Source organism: Bactrocera dorsalis, chromosome 5 (assembly GCF_023373825.1).
Source record: "Bactrocera dorsalis isolate Fly_Bdor chromosome 5, ASM2337382v1, whole genome shotgun sequence".
Taxonomy (NCBI): Eukaryota; Metazoa; Arthropoda; class Insecta; order Diptera; family Tephritidae; genus Bactrocera; species Bactrocera dorsalis.
The window spans coordinates 15,209,345-15,232,325 of NC_064307.1; the positions used below are offsets into that span (position 1 = coordinate 15,209,345).

General features: G+C 34.4%; 1 protein-coding gene across 9 annotated transcripts in view; it reads right to left on the reverse strand.

The window, feature by feature from the left end:
- The window catches only part of LOC105227973 (uncharacterized), a 193,251-nt gene that overhangs the window by 157,061 nt on the left and 13,209 nt on the right, over nt 1-22,981 (reverse strand). The window contains exon 2 of one of the 9 annotated variants that reach the window (XM_049458901.1): nt 7,658-7,699. The exons of the other annotated variants lie outside the window; for them this stretch is intronic. The gene's annotated coding sequence lies outside the window, so the exon portion shown is untranslated. The remainder of the gene's footprint in view (nt 1-7,657; nt 7,700-22,981) is intronic. 9 annotated transcript variants of the gene reach the window in all.

The following is a 22,981-nucleotide window of genomic DNA, read 5'->3' on the forward strand; positions in this document are numbered from 1 at the left end:
TAAATTTCTACATAAATTCTGAGAGGTGTGAACTATGCAATAATGTGGTTAATAAGCGTGAAAATGGGAAAATTAAATAGAAACGCAATGAGAAGGGGCTTTCACAGTGGTTTATGGTTAATTAAAATGGGTATAGATGATTTTGTGTGTTACTGTAGGTCGAAGAATAATTTACGAAATATGTATTCCATATATTGTATATAGTATATGTTTTCAACACTATTTAAGTCATTTATGTTCCATAGTAAGAAAAAATCAATATAAAAACAGAAAGGCTTACAACCAGGTCTTACATAAAGACACCCACTGTTTTTGCGAAATTAAATCACCCTACGCTTCTTAGCTAAGCTATATCAATATAGCAATGTAAAATACAAATAATTAATGATTACTTAAAACAAGAACTTATGCTAAAATTTACCATGGCTAAGTTCGTTAGAATGTAACGCGAGCGAAAAATCTAAAAGTCAAAATAAAAAAGGTGAAAAAACTCATTAAGCCGAAAGCGTAGAAATATCACAGCTTACTAAGCTCATTAAAATGTAACCAGATATATAAAAAAAAATATGTACAAATATATTTCTACAAGTAATGAAGTGAATGAACCTAGAAAAAATATAAAAAATATCGAGACATGTAGGATTTCATTAAATTTCAAATCCCTAGTTGTTGTAATCACCTCCGATATCCGTGGGAAATTTTAGTGTCATGTCATAGATTTAAGTTTTTTCTGATTTACGACTACCGATTTAACCGAAACTGAAGCCGCTCGACCTTCCCAAGCGACATCGCTTTGCTCTATGGGCTCTTGCAAAGTTGCAAGAAGATCTGACGTTTTCAAGAAAAATTATGTTCAGCGATGAGGCCCATTTCTGTCACAAAGGAAATGTGAAAAAGCAAAATTGTCGCATTTGGAACGAAGCGGAACCTGAAGAGTTGCAAGAGCTGCCATTTTATCCAGAAAAACAACAACGGTTTGGTGCGGTTTGTGAGCCCATGAAACCATCGGTGCATATTTCTTCAAAAATGATGTCGGTGAGAACGTAACCGTCAATGGCTACCGTTATCGCGCCATGATAACAGACCATTTGAGACTGAAATTGAAGCTCGTGATCTGGGAGATATTTGGTTTCAACCAGACAGCGCCAGAAAATTGGACTCAAAGGATGGACCATCTGAGACGTATGTAGCCGCGGCCAACATTTGGAAGAGATAATCTTCAAATAATAAATGCCAAAGAATGTTATTTCGAACGATAATAAACATAACATTCCCCATTAAATTTGAAGTTTGTGTGAATTTTTTTTTAAGTAAGGAACCTCGAAATGGATCCCCCTTTAATTTTGAGTAATGCTACCAAATTGACTGGCTTTGTTTAAAGTTTTGGGTATGAAGCATGTTAATCCCAGACTTGTGCCAAAAAACACTGAATCTTTTGCAGAAACGACGTCGAGTAGAGGTCAAAAAGAGCTCAAAAATGAGACAACGCCAAAATTACCAAGGCTTATTAATAACTATAAGGAAAATTGGATTGAGCGTTGGCATGCCAGTGTTGGCTGGGGAACCTATTTTCAAGGTGATAATACAGATTTGTATTAAATTATTTGAAAATGTGGATTTTGTCAGTCCGGTTCAAATTTGATCAGACGGTTTCAAAACTTCTTAGTAAAGCATTAGTGCATATAAAATGTAAAAAAAGGCTTTTACAGCCGACTTCCTTGAGTTAGAAAGTTAGTCTCTCCACATTTTTTTGCATTGTAAGCTTCAAAGTTTAATTTTAAAGCTGTCTTCATCGGCACATGACACACACAATTCAAAAATATAGGCACAACCGCGGTAGCCAGAAATCTTAGAGCATAACATATCCAATGATTAATTTTAAAATAAACAATAACAAAATTAAGAATACTAAATAAGTACCTAAGTATGTTCGGCTTGAATACAAACACCCACAAAGTCGACAAATATAGACGAGCGTAGAAAACTAGTTCACGCAACGAATTATAAATAAAAGCAAAGCTGCTGAAAAGCTAATAAAAGACTTAAGATAAAACCGAAACACGTTCTGAATAGATATGAAACACGCAAATGAAAAATTAGATAGCAGTGGCGGTCCAAGCGACTAATGAGCTCGGCGTGTAGCAGTTTACATTAAAATATGTATTTATATATTTATTTTTCTTGAAATCCCAACGAACCAAAAGATTTGGAAATTATCAACACAGCAAAGATGTGAATTAAAATAGAAGTTCCGCGTGCTGACATGTCAAGTATAGGTTAGGTTCGGTTCGGTGAGGTTAAGAGATCGATGTTCACAGGGATCTCACTTGGACAGCTAAGACCGCTGATCCGTTGTGATACCTAAAAACGCCTATATATTGGATCATAAGGCAATTACCAGTCGATTAAGCGCTTTGTTGAGACGACTAATGTCCATTTCGGCTTTGTCTGGTGGTTTGGTGAGGTGAAGACTACCGAGATATTTCAGCTTCAGTAGTGCAAAGGCTGGATTATGAAGAAGAAAGTGCATAGATGTTTCCAAACAAAACTCAAGAGCAAATCATAGGATCAGTCAGCATGGCTTTGTTGTGTGAGACCTCCGAAAGTAGGACTAGTCAAAACATTGATTTTGACCACAATGGCAGTTTCCAAAAAAGTCGTTTATTTTGACTAAAAAAAATCGAAATAATTAGTACGAGTATATCAAAAATCTTAATCCTTCGAATATTACCTGACAAATACTACTGTGGGCAAAAAATAGTAAGGCTTTTTAATTTCAATTTCAAGTGGAAATCTATCCGTCGAAATATTTTTTTTTTTTGTTTTACTGTCAGTGACATCTATGTCAAATGTCACATTAAAATAATAAGTGCTTAGTATACGCTTGGCTTTCTGAAGTACATAAAGTGCATTTGGCGATTTACGATGAGTGAAATTATTCGACAAAGAAGTTCCATAAAAAAGTGTGTGCGGAATCTAATTTCTGATGTCGATACGTTCAGAATGTTGGAAAAGACTTTCGGTGATAAATGTTTGTCGCGAGCAAGTGTTTTTGATTGGTACAAATTATTCAAAGAGGATCGAGAGCGCGTTGACGACGAACCACGTCCAGGACGGCCATCAACATCAACTAATGATCAGCACGTCAATAAAATAAAGGAATTGGTGCTTGAGAATCGACGACTAACAGTCAGAGATCTTACCGAAATATTTGGAATATGTGTAAAAACCATTTTGAAAGATAATTTGGGCTTAAAACAAGGGAAAGCACGATTGGTTCCAAAACCACAAAATTTTTCGTAAAACAGCGTCGCGTTAACGTCTGTGAAACAATACTTTCCGACTACCGGAATGTTATAAAACGTATTATTACTGGCGATGAGTCTTGGATCTATGCTTACGACCCGAAAACAGACGATCAATCGACTGAATATCGTGACAAAGGTGAGCCGAAGACAAAAAAACACGAAAAGCAGGTCAAAAATCAAGGTCATGTAGACCGTTTTCTTCGATTATCGAAGTGCGATGTACTCCGACGGACCAAACTGTCAACAAAGAATACTATTTGAGTGTTATGCGAAGTTAATGGGGCGAGGAATCTTGGTTTTTGCAACACGATAATGCTCGTCGCAGCATCATTAATTCTTCGTGAGTTTTTCGCCAAATTTTCAACCAATATCGTGTCGCAACCACAGTTGAGGTTGAGTTGAGTCTTGAGTAAACCGTTTTGAATCAATTGAAGACATTAACCTAAAAGCACATGAGCTGATATTTTGAAGACTTTAACTCGAAAATGAAGATTTCCTCAAATTGAGCGAGTATTCTCTACAATTGGCTTACTGGGTACTGGTGTGTATTTGATTAAATTTCAGACAAAGTTCAAGCACCTCAGCGCTTTCTGCTTTTGATGGCGGCAGAGAACAAAATGCCCAAGCTATATACCCGCTTTGAGTACAGATTATTTATAGTTTTGAAAAAGCGAACTTAACTTTGTAAAATGAACTTCTGAACAACCACTATTTGCCACTAAATACGATGTGCTTAACACAAACAAATAGAAAATAGAAAAAAAAACAGAAAATTAAAATTGAATGATAAAAATAAATGCACACTTTAGAGCATTTGTGTTGATTTGTTTACAAAACAAGCGGAGCTACTTGAGTGTCAGACACCTTTAGCGGCCAAAGGAGCTGCCGGCGAGAGCAAGTTCAACAAGTGCAAATGCACTCAAAGATATTTAAGTGAATATGTGTATGTGTGCATTGCTAGATGCAAGGCGCACTATTTTGTAAAGACTCAAGTTTTTTGAGCGCTCAATGCAATTGCCAGCTTACATACACATATACAAACATAGCTACAGGCACTCAAGAAGCAACGGAACCCTCAAGAGCCGCCACTACCGAGTCAATAGAATTGGCTAGCAGGCGCATGCTGAAAGGGTGCGCCGGGCGGCGGTTGGAATGTGGTAAGTGGCGGCACGACTGACTGCAGGTAATGCACGATTTGCCTGCCCCTAACACACACTGAAAACACACACATGCCACACATACATACAAAAATGTGATGTGTTTGGCTGCGCTTAGGCCACTTATGACTCAAGAGTTTATGAATTAGTTGGCTAAACAAAATGCAGACACTCAGACCGAAACCGAAATGGGATGCACTGACTAATTGAAAAGCACAGAAATGTGACTGCTGATGTGTTGTTGTTGCTGTTGTCGGTAGGGCGGCTGCATTGGGTGAGTGTTGCGCGTTTAAATAGCGCACTTTTTGTCGCTTCTCTTTGCTTTTATTTTTCGACTGGCATTGACATCGAAAAATTATTGAGTCTAGGCGAAAAAATGGTGGCTCATCAAAGTGAGTGTTGGTCACGCACACATATGTACATACATACTTTCATATGCATGCATATACATATGTACATATATACATACATACATGCACCTATATTTGGTTGCACATTTTCGCATGCAAATACTTCACGCAGTTATTTATTGCTGGCATTAGCGTTAAGCCATAATTGTTATGCTATTTTTCGCATTGTGCATATGTATGTATATGCGAAAATTTCGAACATAAATGTTTCGTTTTTTTTGTTGTTGTCCATATATAATTGCATGTGAACGCCGTAAGCGCTATAGTTAACATAATCACCACTCAGCGTCATCGTCATTTCGCCTTCAGGCAATTTGTTGTAAGCAACATGTCCAGTCCAACAAGGCATTGGAAAAACGCAAAATTTTACAACAACACATAAACGCATACATATTTGATAAATATGATGTTGTCATAAACAAAACAACAGTGTTAGGGTGGTTTGAGATTTTTGTGAAGGTTATCTTACTAAAAATAATTTGAAATGGTAAAAGGCTGTTTTTGCTAAATCGAAAATTCTAAAGATAAATGTCGAAATAAAAAACTATTTCATACAAGGACTTGAGTTTGAATGATGCATGATATAGTGACCGATCTGCACAATAGGTTCGGAAGTTGTGTTATAGCCTTGAACAAAAATTTATGCTAAATTTCATAAAAATTAAAAAGTTCTTCACGCAAGAGCTTCATTTCCATCGATGCATTCGTAATGGTCCGATATTGGCGGTTGTGAAAAATGACCAGCTTCTTGAAGAGAAAAAGACATGTGCAAAATTTCAAATCTATTTCTATAAGTGGAAACTAGAATTGTATCCATATGTTTGGTAGTTAGACATACGGTTCAGCTTTCGGATAAATAACACATTTTTTAAATGAATAAAAAACATTGACAAAATTGCCACCATACACTCAGCAACTTCTTTCTCAGACCCCATGAGAATGATTTCGGGAAAGAAATTTAGCGATATTGAATGGATAATCGCCTAAACTGAGACCTGTTTTGAAGCAAAATACTAGACTATACTATCATCAGGACTATAACGCAGAAACTTAATGATGAATGCTTGATATCGCAGAACTGTCCAACATTTTATAAATAGTATTGGTGAAGGTTACTAAGATGACAACACAATTCTATTCCATTAACGTAGAACAAAATACTCATATTTCAAATGAGCGAAAAAACATTAAGAAACGATTTACGAAGTGTGTTAATTTTAAGGGGTTACATGGGTTTCCTCGGCTATAAAACAGCATTTTCAACAACTTTTTTCTCATATAAAAAATTTAATATTTTATTTGAACTTTTTTTGTAACAACATACACTATTAACACTGAAATTCTGAAATTTTGGAAAAAAAAAATATTTTAAACTCGACCATTGCGATGCCATTTCCGATAAGCCCTCGAAAAAAAGATGCGCCCTCTTTGGCAGAATAACTCCTTACAGAATCATCTAAAGTGAAAAAATACGAGTTTGAGTTAAAACCTTAACTTAGAACTTGGACGAAGGAAAAAAATTAAATTGGATTTTTGGCCGAAATTTTTACAAAAACATGAAAATTTCGCAAATTTTTTTTTTTTCAAATAGTTGTAATCGAAAAAAACAATCCTTGGACCAAGTCTTTAAGAATTATATCTCAAAGACCTGTCTAAAATTTCATGAAGATCGGTTGAATAGTTCTCGAGAAATCTTGCCAACCGACTTCGAAAACACAGTTTCGAGAAAAAAGCTTTTAAATACGGCGCACTTAGCCTAGCTAGCCTCGAGTGCACAAGTTCAAGGCTATATCTCCGAAACTATTACTCGGATCAACTTGAAAATTTAGTACAATATTCTAGAGATGTTCAAATCGATTTTTTGAAACCCGTTAACCCATGAAACACATTATGTAACTCAGGGACTGGAAGAGAGTATGAAAAGACACTTATAATAAGATTAAATTAAGAGACCTTTAACAATGGATAGGGCGAAGTCGCTGAGAAGAGGCGCAGTAAGCTTTTTCACAGATCGGTTGAAGCTTATCGGAAAGGTTGAAGGGGGAGTTTTCGTTAAGAAGCTCACCGTTAAGCATAATTTTAGGCTACCGGATCAATACACTGATTTCCAGCAGAGGAGCTGCCATTATGGTAGCAGTAAATGTATTGCTTCGAAGCGCAACAATATTAGTTTTGAACTCGTTCACTGCACGCTCAACTTTGAGCTCAAGGAGGTCGATAGCTGCAAGCTACTTCATTATCAAAAGTTTAGACCTTGTTCATAGCCCAAACAAAAATTGCCAAAACGTTGAGTTAGCTAGAATCGGATAGAGAACGTGCTGGATTTCCGTTATCACGATACGTTCCAGCGCTGGATTTCTAGATTTCGCGAGATCTTATCAGGCGCTGTTCAACAACGACTGCGTGATCCTTCTGGCCTAAAGGGCTGAACGCATAGACGCCAAGGCTGAACAAGTAAAAAGGACCCTAACTGTCGAAGTTGTATGGAAGTGAGGCAGAAACATCCAGTCACTTTCTTCCGCATTGTCTAGCCTTTGCAAAACTGACGTTGAAACATCTTGGCAGTAGTAGATATTTAGTTTGTAGTATCAGATATCGAAAAGGAATCCACTGTGTATAATTTAACCTAAGAGACTTAGTACAACCTAAGAGATTTAGTATAAGTGTCAACAATTATCAGGTTTTAGGGTGAATAGAAGAGTTGAATAAACCTTTGGCGGCATTTTGAATTAAAATTCGCATAATTTACTGTTACAATTGATTATTTTATTTTAAAACTTACCATTACTTACTAATAAAGTTCAAAATGGAGGATAAAGCTTACCTGTAAGAAAGAAAATTAAAATTAATAAAACTTTTATATATAATATTGTATTTAAAAGTAAACATAATATGTTTTAAAAATAAATAAAGTGTTTTCCAGAAAGGAATTAAAATTATCAAATATCAAGTTCAGAGATAAGATGGAAGACCGTACTCCTACGATTGCGTACTCTTAGTTCTCGTAAACCAGTTAATTTGAAGTTCTATTGAAATTTGAACAACCCTAATGTACACATGCATCACACAACGTTTTACTGCATAAAAATATACAGCGAGTAGCAAATTCATATATATGTATATGTATATTTACGTACATATGTATATGTATTATCTGTAGATATACTCGCTTATACTAAATATTGACTATTGCAGGCCATACAAAGTGGCTGCCACAAGCATGAAAATATTGACTTAGTCAGTGCTGCCACAAATAACAACAACCGAGGCAAAAACAACAACAATGACATTAACGTCGCGCACACAGAGTGCAGTCAAGCGAACCAAAAAAAAGTAAACAAATAAAGTAAAAAAGCCGGAGGAACGCGTAGTCGCATTGCCGGTGATGAGATTCATTGAAAGCCGAACGCATGAAACCAGCCATCACACAGCGGCCATTCGACCGGTAACTTTTAAAGGCATGCCATGGAAGTGATGATGATAGATTATGCCAATGAACTTGACATTAATATGGCTTCCAAAAAGCAGCTCCCGTCAACTACCGGCCGAAAACGCGCAGCACCAAGGCATTTTATTTTCTACCACACCTCCAACCGGCACCGCAGCGCTCTCCTTGCACCCTCGCTCACACTCTGCCAGAATGTGCGACTTTTCCATTGACAGTTTGCCAGTTGCATTTCACTGCTTCTTTTCGTCTTCTTCTTCTTCCTCTTACTATCTAGCCTGCCATTTGAGCCAACGCTGATTTATACTTTTATTGCCTATGATTTTGTGAGAAAAATGTGTAAGCATGCAATATTTTATTGGCTTGCCTAATGAATACGAGTCATGGCTCTTGGTCATGATATCATTGCATGTTATTACTGTTAATATATGGTATACCATATGCTTACGCATGTGTGTGTGTGCGGTAACAAGGTAATAATAGTGTTTAGAATATTTCCATTGCATTTGAATTTAAAGATGTTGAAACCACAAACTGCCATATTCTAAAGACTATAATCACCATTTCTCAGCTTATAATTGGTGAAACCGTTATAAAGTTAAAGACAATAACAAAGATTTATTTAAACCAGTTTTAGTCATAGTAGTTAGCTTATGAAAAACAGGCTAGCCCGAATTTTAGGCTTTTGATTCGATGTCAGAAAAGAGAGAGGAAAGCATAGGGCGATTATCAGTTTGAATCTCAAGAAACCTAAATATTTGTAAATCATGATAAAATGACTTCAAAATAAGAATCGAAGCTATAATACCTTTCACAGGTAAATTTCTTAGTCAACTAGACGATCTGATCAAATTTGACCCGGACAAGTCCGTTTAAATTGTTGGGTAGGTAACTCAAAAAAATATTGCCAGCACTCTAAGCACTCTAGCTCCCGTTTTCTGAAGAACTTGAAAGGACCTCCACTCTTATTGAGTGTGCTGATACTGGAAAACTACATCGCCCCAAGATATCGATCGTAAAAGCTTCAGTGAGCTCTTTTCCCTCCGTAAACTAGCCTCTCCTGAGTTATGGAGGTTTTCACAAGCCATTATCCTATCGGCTATAAGCTAGATATTCTTACCAGATAAGAAGCTGTATGAAAGTAGAAAGACATCTCAAATTCCTTCTTTATTGTCCCACGTTTGCGAGATCAAGGCTTAAACATTTAGGAGCTCCCACTTTCAGATATCCCACCGAGCTTGCTAAATTTAAAGTCCTAAGTAAATTTATATTGGCCACAAGACGCTTTGCCAACTTAAGATCGAATACTGGAGTTAATTTTTTATAACTTCTCTGGTGATTTTTACTCAGGAAAAGAGTTTACTTCAATTTTGTGTGTTCCAATGAAAACGTGGCTACGGAATCGTTGAATATGTTGCAAAAGTGTTGTGAGGAGTCGGCTTTATAACGAACAGAAATCGCTCTGTCGAGGCTTATAAAGGAAAAATTGGCCACGCGCTTGAATGTTTGGACTATCTCACTAGCCTATTTCGAATCGATAATAAAGATTTTAATTCAAATTCGTGAAAATGTAGTTTGTTATTTATTTTTGTCAGTCCGGGTCAAATTTGATCAGACAATGATTTCTCGGAAAAGAATCGACAATTAAAAAATAATCGATAAAGAAATGGTGAACGTGTTCTGCTTCTCCTTTCGACTTCTTAGATCAGTATTCATTTTACCAAACAATTTTTTTGGGGAGTAATGAGAGGCACTACGCAGAAAAGAGGAGAATCGTTAAAGATATACAAATTTTAAAGCAACTACTAAAATTTTCTCAACTCAAATGGTCTCAAAGGAATTGACATAAAAAGATCGAAGCTGAATTTATGACACTGACAGGAAATCATGTAATATCTTTACAGTAATGAAGTCCCTTATCAGATCACATGCGGCTATTTCTGACGGCCAGAAACTGCTTGGAAAAAAAGAAGACATTGTTTGCCAATTTTGCAGTAGATATGTACATTTCATGGAGATTGAAGAAAACCGCAAAAACAGCAAAAATAAGCGGGTTGCGAAAAATTAGAAACAAAATTTAGATATTTCGACTTTTTCTAAGTCACGGAATATGAAAACTTACTTAACTCAGATATTCAAAGAAATAAATATAAGCTTTCTCTATTTTGTTGAGAAAGGTGAATCAAACATGCATTTGGCATAAATCGCATAAACTGGCATAAGCAAATAGAAGAAGGTATTTTGGTACTCTGTTATATTAACAATTCTTTAACAAAGAGACAACAAACAAAGAACTGACAAATAGAAGACATATTAGGCGTCTTCGATTTGTCAGTTCCAGCAGTGACCTGCTCAAAATATGTCACTATAGCCAATGCTACCAGGAAACAATTAAAGCAAATAAAAACGTTGCCACAACGAAAGCATGAAGCCAACTGACGCCAAACAGAGATTGCAGAAATTCCTCTCAAACAACTTGTGCTGAAATTCTCACCACGCAAACTACATATAGTACATAAGTACTTACATATATATTATATCCACATATCCGAGTATACATTTGTATCCATTCAATGGGAAAGCGTGCATCCCTAATTGCGGATGTGTGGCAAGAATCGCTGAGTATGCGATACCAAATGCAACCATGTAGCAACTTTCCTATACAGCAGTATGCATATATATATATATATGAAACAGATCTTTGTATATAAATTTCTTGTAAACATATGTTCACATGTGATGAATCAACAAAAATGGCAACGAGAGTATTTTACTTGATTGCCGGTTGCAATCACAAGATGTGTGCTGAATGCACGTACAACAGCAATAACAAAGAAATCAAACTCGGTGACGATTAGCAGCGGCAATACGCATCATAAAGTGGTTATATACAAAGATACACATACACATACATTTGTATGTATGCACTTACAGGTGTCTGCATATGTTTACACTTGTTCGGCTTTATTAACAATCAGCGAGAATCAAGATTCACCATTTTATTCCATTCACAATACGCATCGACGTGTGATTATGGCCGTTAAGTGCCAGAAAATGACAAAGAAGTCAACGCATAACCTCAATTTTTGCTTGTTTTGCACATTTCGAGTATATCCACTGCGTAAGTGGTACAAAAAAAGACGGTTAATGCCATAAGCGAAATTTATGCCGTTGCATCAAAGGAATGCTGTTTGCGCTTATGTGTTGAGTATATACAATATATATATAAATATATATTTAGACATATAATCCTGCCTTCGAGACAATTACAGGCTCGGCGTCAAATCTCTTATTCGCAGAATCTCGGGGTTGAGGTCGTCAGAATACAACATAAATAAGGCCAATATTGCACACAACACGCACAAGAACAATGCCAATAAGTTATGTGACCAAATCCGCATTTCCATTAAGTTTTGAGCGCCTTGCTGTGAGTTGAGACAACATTAGCATCTGCCATTAGGCATTTCAAGAAAGTGATTTACATAAATATCGTGCGAAAAATGCAAATAAAAAGTTGCATAATAGTTATGTATACATATAAGCACACTTGGCGACCGAAGTTAATATACTGACATAATTGACCGAGTAATGGCAGTTTGTATAACAAATGGTAATGATGCGTAATTTAGAGTAAGAAAAAGCAGGAATAAATGAGATAGACAACATAATGACTGAATAAGTTAATAAGCAAAAACATTCCTTTGTGAAAAGGTGCCTAAGTAATGGACCATTTAATGAAGAGCTGTCATAAGGAGGCGGCAGAATTTTTTGTTGTCAAGCAAGTGATGAAAATAATTTGGATATTTTCGGAAGAAAATTCACTAAAATAAATAAAACTGAAACAAGGTAGAGAGATCACAGATCCGAACGCATACAGGGTTTTCCTCGAAAGTAATAGGACTGATTTTCTTCCGCCTCTGCTGTAGTTCGGAGCATGCGCGCACCGATTTGAATCGATAGAGGGCGTTCCTGGCTAACGAACGAACAGCTGGTTAGTTGTCTCCGAGCACCTGGAGAGTCAGAACAAACATTTTTACGCGAGATGTGTCTGTGATCGGTGCAAGCCGAAAATGCGCGTTCGTTGGAGAAGAGCTGCGCGATTAAATTCTGTGTGAAAATTGGTAAATTTGCGACAGAGACGTTTGATATGATCAAACAGGCTTAACCAGATGTTGTTTTAGCAAGAAGTGGTGTGTTTTGGTGGCACCAGACCTTTTTGAAGAGCCGGGAAGAGGTCGCTGATGTAGACCGGAAGAATGAGCAATTACAAAGTGAAAACTCACTTTTTTTTGACATCAAAGGCATCTTGTACCATGAAATTGTTCCTCCTGGACACACCGTCAACGCCAAGTTTTACGTGGAAGTCCTCAAGCGACTCAAACAAAAGGTCAAACGGGTCCGACAAAACATCGCAGCCGACTGGAAGTTGCACCACGACAACGCCCGCCTTTCTTGTGAACAGCTACCTAACCAAGGCCGGCATTCCAACTCTTCCGCAGCCGCTCTACAGCCCAGATGTGGAGTCCGGCCTTTTTTTGTTTTCTTGCCAGAAAAGGCCGATGAAAGGGTATCCAAACAGCATGCACCTCGGCTTCCAAGCTTATTCCGGAGAATGCCTACCGTGACACCATCAATGCTTGAAAATTGCCCTGGCAGCGCTGCATCGAGGCAGAAGGAGTCTATTTTGAAAGTTTTTAAGGAACGAGTGACGATTGATTCAATTTTTTTTTTTTAATCGACTCAGTCCTATTATTTTCGGGACTAACCCTGTATGAACGATAATCTCTTTTCTCTAGCGATTTTTTATTGAGTATCGAGTTTGCTTGAAATATTTTGTTTCCAATTGGATTGCGGCTACGGAATGGTTCCAGAAGTATTTTGGAGAGTCCACTTTATCACGATGTCAAGAATTTAACTGCAACAAGGCATTCAATGGAGGTCATAAAGTCATCGAAAACTTGCCTAATGCAAGTCGTCCATCCACCTCTATTAAGGAGGATAACGTCGAAAAAGTTTAGGAAACAGTGCTTGAAAAAAGTGGTGTTGACAACAGAGAGATAGCAGAGGATCTCAATGCTCGTATAGATCGACCTCAACACATTTTGGTTAATGATTCGGATACGAAACGTGTCTTTGCTAGACTCATACCAAAACAAGTGAAGCTTGACGTTGCCGAGTAGAGCGGTAGTAGTAGAGGTCGCAGAACATGCTCGACAACATAGCTTGGGTGCTCAAACGTATCGTTAGCGGTGACGATAGGGGGGTTTATGAGTAAACATCTAAAGCATCCAGCAATCTACCGAATGGTTCTAAACATTCACTGAAGGCAAGTATAAGGAAACTTTGATTAAGTGTAGACATGCTTGTAATAACTCAAAAGAAGCTTATTTTAAAGGTGTTACCTTGTATTAAAATATGAACGAGGTAATGTGTTCTTTTTTTGGTCAGTCCGAACCAAATTCATATGAATCTTTAAGAAAAAATGTTCCGCTCCCACGACAGTCGGGTCTAAATAACCTGAACGGACCCGGATTTTTATACGGCAAGGACTGTCAAATCGGCACCATTCCACGAATTTTCTTCAGGAATAATTTCCACCATTGCAACAACAAAAAAATATGTTATCTTCAACAGAGGAAGTTAGAAAAAATGTGGCATTCATGAGAAGCTTGGTTTCCTGAAAATGCTTGAGTTGATCAGAAAATAATTGTCTATTGATTCAGTTAAGAAAAATATGAGCTCTTCCACTAATCACCGCACAAGACAATGTAAATCGAAAGCTTAAAATACTTCCACCTCAAGTTGCCTTGACGTCTTAAGACCTAAAACAAACGAGACTCGTATTTTAGGTCGCTTATGACTGCAAACAAACTGAAAAGACTTGTCAACTGCAAACGCAGCCGTATCACTATTTAATAAGTTCTGTTATGAGCAATAGCAACAACAATTGGCCAAATTTTCATTTAATAATAACTGTTTATTTATTTTAGCATATCAATTACGGGAACAACTTGAAGAATGTCTAACTTGGCGAGCACAAAAGCTTGTCCCCCTCCACGCCAACCAACCAACCATCTTCTTCTTCTTCTTGCGGCGCATATTTTATTTACATTTTAGTTGTTTCCGTGTGGGCTCTTCCACTAAAATTTGCATGAGCGCGCAATAAAATTTCTGCTATTTTATTGCCGTTACAGCCTTGACTGACTTTATCGCGTGTAGTTTTCGTATGTTTTTGCATTTTTTGTTACAACAACACCATAAACCTCTTTACTGATGTGTTGTCTTGTCTTTTTTGCCTACTCTCGTTACTTTGTTTGTTCTTGCTCTTGTCATAGAACTCATCACAATCGCTGAAATGTTGGAAAATGCCTAACCAGTAATAGGAGAGGAGGAAGATGAAGGGAGGTTTCCCTTCTGCCATTTCACGTTTGTTGAAAAATTTCGACTCACATTACAAGTTTCGTAATAAGAAATTCTCCATTTACAAACATATTTACAAGCATATGTACATATGTATGTGTATCCGGAATGTATATACATAAATGGAAATATAGATGGAAATTTAATTTCAATACAAAGAACCAAATTTGTGGCTAAATAATAACAGCCTCATTACGCAATCATGTATTTACACACATTTATACATGCTTACATATGTACATATATGGCTAAAGGTAATTAGTCAGGGATATCTTAATCAAATTACGTTTTACAATCAACACCATTTTTGGAAATCAGTCCAAAATTTATGAGCTCAAATGCATATGCATGTATGTAAGTATGTGTGTGGGTGTTAAGTGATTTGCCTAAAAGCTTTACTTTTATTTTTTTTCAAAAATTATCGTTTCAATCTTAATTAAATTATCTGTGAAATTTGTATGTAAATGTTTTTTAATAGGATTCGATCAAAAAGTGGTTTTAAATTAAGACTATGTCCATTTAAGGTATAATGACAGTTTTTTAATGATACACTGCTGTGAAGCTTTAAAGTTTTGCTTCGTTAAGTTAATTGGACATGTTTCTGAATGATTCGAGCTTTGAGTGGCACACGGAGTCATCGAAAACTTGCCTCATGCGAGTCGTCCAACCACCTCTGTTAATGACGATAACATCGAAAAATTTAAAGAAACAGTGCTAGAATATCGTCGTGTTGGCAACAGAGAGATATCAGGGATCTCAACGGATCGACTCAACGCATTTTGATTAACATTTTGGGTTTTAAACATGTCAATACCAGATTCCTACTGTAAGACATGAATCTTTTGCGAAACTGACTTCAAGTAGAGGTCGCTAATGTGATACTTGACAACGTAGCTGAGGGTCTTAAATTCATCAAACGCATCATTACTGGTGACGAACTTGAGTTTATGATTAATACCAAAAATGAGCCAAAAAACTGGAAAACTTAAGTTTTCTTTTGATTATAGTAATGGGTTTCGCAGGGTAAAGAGGTTAATATGGTGAGGTTTCGTACTAGACGATAAAGGGTAATTTTCTAAAGCAAAGACCTTTCAGCTCGTATAGTAAAAATTTTTTGATATAAAAATTGTCAGATATTATTCTTATTTATTAACTTTCTCCAATAATGCATATTATTTGGTGAACTTCATTGTATAAAAAACAATTTAGCCGCAGCCAACTTCAGGATGTACAAAATGTGTGATAAGTGTATGTATGTATATATGTATGTATAGACTTGTAATTTTCACACTTAGACAGAAAATCAAACTTAAAAAAATTAAAAACAATAATAAATAAAAAACAATAAAAATTTAAAAAATTAAAATAAAAACCTCGCAAACCGAAACCAACAAAAAAAATTATATAACAAAATCCAAAAAAAAATTTAAAATTAAAAAAAATTAAAATTAGAAATTAAAAAAATTAAAATTAAAAATTAAAATTAAAAAAATAAAAATTAAAAAATAAAAATTAAAAAAAAATTAAAATTAAAAAAAATAAAAATTAAAAAAAAAATAAAAACTAAAAAAAATAAAAACTAAAAAAAAATAAAAGTTAAAAAAATAAGAAACTTAAAAAAAAACTAAACAAATGAAAATTAAAAACAAAAATTAATTTAAGAAATTAAAAACTGAAAATAGATTAAAAATTTATTTAAAAATTCAAATATTCCAAAAAAAATTTAAAATTAAAAAAAAATTTAAAATGAAAAATTAAAAAAAAAAATAAAAATAAAAAAAAGTTTTAAATTAAAAATTAAAAAAATAAGAAACTTAAAAAAAAACTAAAAAAATTAAAATTAAATACAAAAATTAATTTAAAAAATTAAAAACTGAAAATAGATTAAAAATTTATTTAAATATTCAAATATTCCAAAAAAAAAAATTAAATGAAAAATTAAAAAAAAAAATTTAAATTTAAAAAAAAAAATAAAATTAAAAATTAAAAAAATAAGAAACTTAAAAAAAAATTAAAAAAAATGTATATTAAAAACAAAAATTAATTTAAGAAATTAAAAACTGAAAATAGATTAAAAATTTATTTAAAAATTCAAATAGTCCAAAAGAATTTGAAATTAAAAAAATATTTAAATTAAAAATTAAAAAAAAAATAAAAAAAATAAAAGTTAAAAAAATAAGAAACTTAAAAATACTAAAAAAATTAAAATTGAATACAAAAATTAATTTAAGAAATTAGAAACTGAAAATAGATTAAAAATTTATTTAATTACATATTCAAAAAAAATCAAAATTAAAAAAAAATAAAAAAGAAATTAATTAAAAAATTTAAAAAGAGAAATTAAAAAAGTAACACTAAAAAATAATTAAGAAAAGTAAAACAAAAAAATTTAGAAAAATAAGCAACTAGTAATAATTAAAAGCATGAAAACGTGAAAAACGCTAATGACTCGCTGTTAACACGCTAAATGTCTGTTAGGCTGCACAAAAGGTGTGCGAGGTGCTCGAAGTTTAACAATTAACGAAAAACGAGACATTTTTATTTACTTTTTAACGCAATGCATATTAATACTTATATTATTTTATTATTTTATAACAACTTCGAGTCAAAAAACAAAAAAACCGAGTCATCAGCTGCGCAGTTAGCAGTTTAATGACCGCTAACAACATGCACGAAGAAAGCACCGCAACACGCGTGTGTGCGTGTGTAGTGGTGTGGTACTTGCGGTCATAAATAAGTGCGGCCTTACTAGGAACCCGAAACAAAAACAAAAAAAACATGAATTGTTTAGTTGCACATTTTTTTGGATTCTTTATTGTTGTTGCTTTGCTTGTTTTTAAATGTTTTTGCATTTTGTCAACAGCTTTATTGTTGGGCGCTGCTTTTGTGCAGCTTTATTCACTTTTATTTATATTTTTCATTTTATGCCACTTTTCCGCTTTTAAACTGCGTGCGATAAAAATTCGCCGGCCACGTTTGCGGATGCCCGGACAGAGGAAAAAGCCGCAAACTTCGACTTGCCATTCGAGGCGTCGTTTCTTCTGCCATGAGCTGGTGTTTGCATGTGTGTGTGTGCATGTGTTATAGCCCAAGTACGTGCGCTGTAAAATTTATTTTGAATTTGTTAAACTTTTATGTGGACAATTTAACGAGACATCGGTCAGTTTACAGTTTCACATGCTTTTTTTCCTTCGCATTTCATGTTTTTTTTTTCTAACTGGAACTTTTTGACTACATGCCTCAGCATATTTATTTGCTTGTATGTTTGTTTTTTTTATGTCCAACTTTATTATGGCTTTTTTAGTTGTCATAAAATTCTATGTGCTTCTATAAAAAAAAGCTCTTTTTTATATTTTTAAATTATATTTGTTTTCATGATTGAAGTAGAATTTATTGTAGGCCTTAAACTTCGACTATAATTATTATTTTTGACATTGAATTTTTATTTTTATTTCATTTAATTTACATTGTGGCAAAAAAGCGTGCGGATTTAAAGTCCCCCGGGTAAAAGTTATTTCAAAAAAAATAATAATAATTTTTTAAGTTGGTTAGACTGTCAATAATTACTATGCCAAATATGAGCGCAATCTGTCAAGCAGTTCGTTTACAGCGACTGCCTCAATAGAGCATAGCCATTTTTCAATGGATAAAAATATCGAACAAAGAAATTGTCTCAAATTTTGTATTTCTAACCAAATTTCGTGTGCGGAACTATTGCGAATGTTGTAAATGGCTTACGGTTCAGTTTTAGCGAAAACACAAGGCTACGAGTGGTACAAAGCCTTCAAAGACGGTCGAGAGATCGTTGAAGAAATGCCTCGTTCTGGACGACCTTCGACCTGCGGAATTGTGGAAGGACAGTTCATAGATTTTACACAATGGTAATGCACCACCGCATTGAGCCATGATTTTAACCGAGTGCTTACGAAAAGTGTTTTGAGGACTGGAAAAATCGTTGGCATAAGTGCATTACTTTGAAGGTAACAAAATAACTATTGATGAATAATTAAATATTTTCCATTTTATTTACAGTTTCAGGGTACTTTTTTGTAACAATGTACATATGCAAGGTGCATTCCAAAGTAAACAGGACTTTTTGAATCTAACGCCATCTACAGTGAGACTTTCATAACATTTCATCGATTGGTCGTTTTAAGTATCAGTATATTTGTGTTATCGGTGCGAAATTGAGCTTCGAACAAAGAGCCAACATTAAATTTTGTTTTAAAATTGGTAAAACTTTTACCGAAACGTTTCAATTGATGAAACAAGTTTATGGCGATGATTGTCTATCCCGTAGCAGAGTGCACGAGTGGTTTTAACGTTTTCAAAGTGGTCGTGAGGACATACATGACGATCAAGATGTGGGCCAATCAAAGATCCGAGATCACCGGAAATAACATCGAAACTGTGCGTGAATTCATAAAATAAGCCGAAATCATCATTGAAATTCATGGAAATAGAATTAAACATCTCCAAAACATCGATTTATCGCATTTTGACCAAAAATCACATTTTAACCATTAATCACTCCCCGTATTTACCTGATATGACACTGTGCGACTTCTTTCTTTTCGGAAAAATGCATTTGCCCATGAAAGGAACATGTTATACAGACGTAGAAGCCATTCAAAAGGCTTGCACCGGCATACTGGCGGCCATACCGGCCAACGAGCTAAAACACTCGTTCGACATGCTTTTGGACCGTGCAAAAAGCTGTATTGAAGCAGAAGAAGACTATTTTGAATAAAATAAATTGATTTTGCCGAAAAAACCATTTGCTTCGGTTTTTTTTAGAGTCCTGTTTACTTTGGAACGCACCTTGTATATAATTGCTTGGATTCCGATCGTCTGGCTGGCGTTTTATGTCTTAAAGTATTTCCTTAGCTTTGGTCCTGGCAAGTGTATGAAATGTTCGGTTACACCCGAACATAGCCCTTCATTACTTGCTGAGACATATACCTGGTATTTTTCTCCCCAGGAGGCTGCTCATTTATCAGTATCGTTAAAATCGGAGCACAATAGCATATGGCAATACAAACCAAGCGATCAAAATCAAGATAGAGATATTTTTGTAGCCTTTTAAGCAAATAGAAATGCACCTGTGAAGGTTATTATAGCTTCGTTGCAAACAAAGTTAACGTGTTATCTCGTTTTGAAATAATTTTGGTTTAATTATATAATATTTTTTTTCTGATATCAATTTTATACTTTTTCTGATATATTAAATCTCTTATACAAATTCGTACCTAATGCCGTTAATGTTTTGTTTGTACAGTTTTTGTATTGGATAATTTGGAAAGTTGTGACTTGTTTCATTAGTCACACCTTCAACCGCATTTACATACATATGTATATATATTGCGAAATTCACAACTTGACTGTCGTAATTACCAATAAATACTTTGTGAAAAATAAAAATAATAATAAAATTGCTTACTTTATAAATTTCCGGCTGTAGAGTAAAGGAAAATATTTAATGTAAAGATTTTTTGATTAAAAGGAGGGAGTTTTTGATATTGACTGTTTTAAGAGGGAGTAAGGTTTTTATGGTAAAAAAAATGATTTTTTTGCGAATTTATTTTTAAATATAGATTGAGTAATTTATTCGGAACTTTTGTACATTTTATTGAGCACACTTTTGGCTTTTAGGGTAATTTTTTCTTGCCTTACTGAACTTGTAGATATTGAGGAAAAGAAATTTGCCCAATAGATAATGACATTTTTAACTTTTACTACTACGACCTTGAAATCTTGATACTAAAAACACAATTATAAATATATTTAATATATAAAAACAACACTCAAAAGAAAAAACTCTAGTAATTGAACTTTGGAATATGGGGATAATATAAAAAATGCCAAAAAGCATTATTATAAATAAACCAAAAATATTTGTTTAAATATTATATCCAACCGAACAAAAAATGTAACACTCATTGGTACCCTTTATATGTTGATAAATTTACTTTATTATTCCAAGGGCTATCCTTAACTTAAGTATCGATCTAACATAACCTAACTCTTTGTGGAACTAATAACTAATTTCCTTGTCAAATCCGAGCTAATTATTGTATACAAAACTATATAACAAAAAAAAACTATTGAAAACTTAATCAACTCTAATCCACGCGAAAAACGAGGTGCTAAAACGGGACATTAATGCTTTTAGGCAATAAATATGAGTCAACAGCAACACACAACAATGAAACGGCAGCAGCCAACAAATGAAAAAGTGCCAATAATAGCAATAACAACAACAGCAACAAACAAAAGCCGCAACAATAAGCAATTGGAAAAGGGAACAAAAAAAAGGCCGAAAGCAAATATGTTATGTCAACATTTGTCGCAATTATCGCGGTTCTTTTACGCCAGCGGCAGTTTAACGCGCATAAATAAATATATTTATACTTGTACATATGTATGTACATACATATATGTATTTTAGTGTGCAAACAACAGCTTAAAGCGATGATTAAAGCTTGTGCGTTGTTATTATTGTACTTTGTTGCCTTAGCAGCAGTTGTTGTTGCCGCTGATGATGATCCAATAACTTTTGTCTGTTGGCTTAACATTAGCGCTCATACGGCAACTTCCGTCGTTGCGGCAGCGCGCAGTGCATTTTCAATGCTTCAAAGTTCATTGCAATGCATATTTATTTATTTATTTAATGAACGCAATTTGTATTTTATTTATTATATTTGTAATATGTCGCTGTAATTATAGGATAGGAAGAGGAGAGCAATATTTGTCATCAGCGTAGTTTTTGTTCTCATAGCTTTTATACAATATAAATTGCATAGCATATGGTCTTAGAAAAAAATTAAAAAAAATATATAACTAAAAATATTATTATTGAAAATTAAAAAAAATTTGTTTTAAAAAAAATTATTTTATTTTTATAATTAAAAAAAAATATATAAAAGATTTTTTTTTTTTAATTTTATATTTTAATTAATTAATTTCAGTTTCTCTTATTATTATTTTTTTAATTTAAAATATGTATATTTGTACAAAACCTAGAAAAAAATTTTTTCTCATCTTAAAATCCATTGATTTGTAATGCAAAAGTTCAATAACAAATGACCCTGCAACACTGCACTCTGCGCAAATAGCAAATAGCACAGCGCTAAGCAAAAAGCGTGTGAAAATGTAAAAGCTTCATTAACGGCGAAAATATGAAAATATGGATGACCTGATTAGTGTTCATTTCACGGATGAGAAATTCTGAGAATATTTGAAGATTTTGCTGTAAAACACAGAACTAATATGCGAATGTTGCAGAAGGAAACTAAACGGTACAAGGCAGAACATGAATGCATATTTACAGTGTGCTATAAAAGTATTCTTTAGGAAATGTTATTCTCGTTGTTTAAGTTGTGAATTAGAAAACGAGTATGTGCTGGTTTTCTGCTGGCTCAGTGGGTTATTAATTCTAGTAACACTGCTCTTTTACGCCTTGCCACCTTTCAGATCAGTTTCCACAAAAACGATATTGAATATTTAATAAGTATTTTTTAAGACCGAAAATTCTTACTGTTAAACTTAAAGGCTAGCAAGACAGAGATAGTTCACTAGAAATACAGAACTCCAGAACTTATGCCGTCATTAAAAATAGTTCCAAGCTAACAATAGGAGATAAGGCAAGCTACTTGGGACTAATTTTAGATAGGAAGCTTTTATGCAAACCGAACTGAGACACTAGTGTAAAGAAAGCAACTACAGCACCTTGCATCTGTAAAAGGATGTTGAGGCCCGAATGGTGAATAACGCCTCGGACAACTCATCAGCTCTACACAGCAGTTGGAAAGCCGATTATGACATACGGCACATTGGCATGATGACCAGTAATGGAAAGGTAGAATAAAATGCAGTAAGGCGTGTAGAAAGCATACAAAGAGGCAGAATGCATTAGCGCAGCTCCTAAAACAACAACAACTCCGGCATTAAAATTAATTTTACTTTTACTGATAACAGACTTGTTTTGTAAGCAACTGTCAAGCCAGCCCTTAGACTGAGAGAACCTTCTCTATTTGTCGCCTATAATATGGGACATTCTAAGATATCTAGTAAGCTCCCGATTTCTACGCAATTCCATGGAACTCGGTACCCAACATTGTCTTCCCTTCCAGAGAAGAGTAAGAAAGACTTGAGGTGGACAGAGACACATGGATACGCTTGGGTCTAAACTAAGCAAACAGTGGGAGGCGGTGTCTTTTCAGCAAAATTAGGTACCAGAAT